The sequence below is a fragment of the Trichosurus vulpecula genome, chromosome 2, assembly GCF_011100635.1.
Source record: "Trichosurus vulpecula isolate mTriVul1 chromosome 2, mTriVul1.pri, whole genome shotgun sequence".
NCBI lineage: Eukaryota > Metazoa > Chordata > Mammalia > Diprotodontia > Phalangeridae > Trichosurus > Trichosurus vulpecula.
In genome coordinates, this window is record NC_050574.1 from 453,338,207 (window position 1) to 453,339,433 (window position 1,227).

Sequence of the window (1,227 nt, forward strand, 5' to 3'; positions counted from 1 at the left end):
GAATAGAAAATACTTTACATCCAGTGATTTCACAGCTTGTTAGCCTTGATAAATTAAAAAAAACAAGGTTATCAGTTTTCTAATATACTGCGAAATTTACTAGGATAAAGCAAATCCACCCATTAGCTCTCTAACATGGAGTACAGGATTCTTTTCATTGCCTCAACTTTTGTTAATTTCTCACTAAGATAAATAAAATCTCAGGAAATCTACCTACACAAAGTAAGAATCAACTCTGGTAGATTTCAGTGTGGTACATAGTTCATTACTAGCATGTTTGCTTCCCCCGCCCTTGCTGCTCATCTTCTGGGCTAAGAAGTATTTAATTTTTTTTATTAAGATTTCTTTATGTTGACATGTTTCTCAGGCCACATCATCTTCAGCCAAGCTCTGTATGCTCAAAATTCTCCAGTTAATTGTTGGCAGCTTAGTCAGAAGCATTTGGAACACTGGTGATGGAAGAATTTGCTGTAAAACTTGCAACAGCTGCTGTGGCTGCCCACGGACCACAATGCCAATTGTCAAGTGGTCAACACCCTTTCCATATTCACCTTGGGTTAGTAATTCCTCACCAAGGTATATTTCTTCAAGGAAGACCTTCTGAACAGCTTCTGCATTTTTAAGGTCAGGTAATTGGAAAGTGAAGCTCTCTTTTTAGCAAGCTTCAGTTTCTTCACTCTCAAGCTTGTTTTTGAAGTTGAGTTAGTTCCGTCGGAACTTCCGGTCGGAAGTAGCTGATGTAGAGGGCCCCACACATGCTGGCAGCAATCGTGCCACTCAGGCCCACCTTGTTTCCCATTGCTGCTTGCAATGGAGGTAGCAGCAGTAGCATTGTCCCCGGCTGATCCCTAAGGCCAGGAGAGGGCAGAGCCAGAATCATTTCAGTCTTGATGGAAGTTAGGAACTAATTCTATATATGTTTGTTCAAGAGAACAGTCAGAGAATCACAGAAGTATAAATTTAGTTATCCAAGTTCAATGGCCTACTCATTGTGTCATGCTGTCTCTCAAGTAGTCCTGCAAACTACTTTATGTTCTGAGGTCTACATAGCAGTCTTCCCGATTGTAGTAGTAGTTATAACTTAAGTTACTGAATTCTGTTTTAAGTGGTTCTGTTAATGTGTCTTTAACTGCTATCATCACTTTTGTGGTTAGGGAAAATTTCCTATTTAATAGATGATTCATTCTGTACATTAAGTACTTCTTTGTTTGGGAGGGTGGAGAAACC

At 39.6% G+C, this 1,227-nt stretch overlaps 1 pseudogene; it reads right to left on the minus strand.

Moving 5' to 3' along the window:
* Positions 1–363: 363 nt before the first annotated feature.
* On the minus strand, positions 364–880 carry LOC118837353 (annotated as a pseudogene).
* Between the last annotated feature and the right edge of the window lie 347 nt (positions 881–1,227).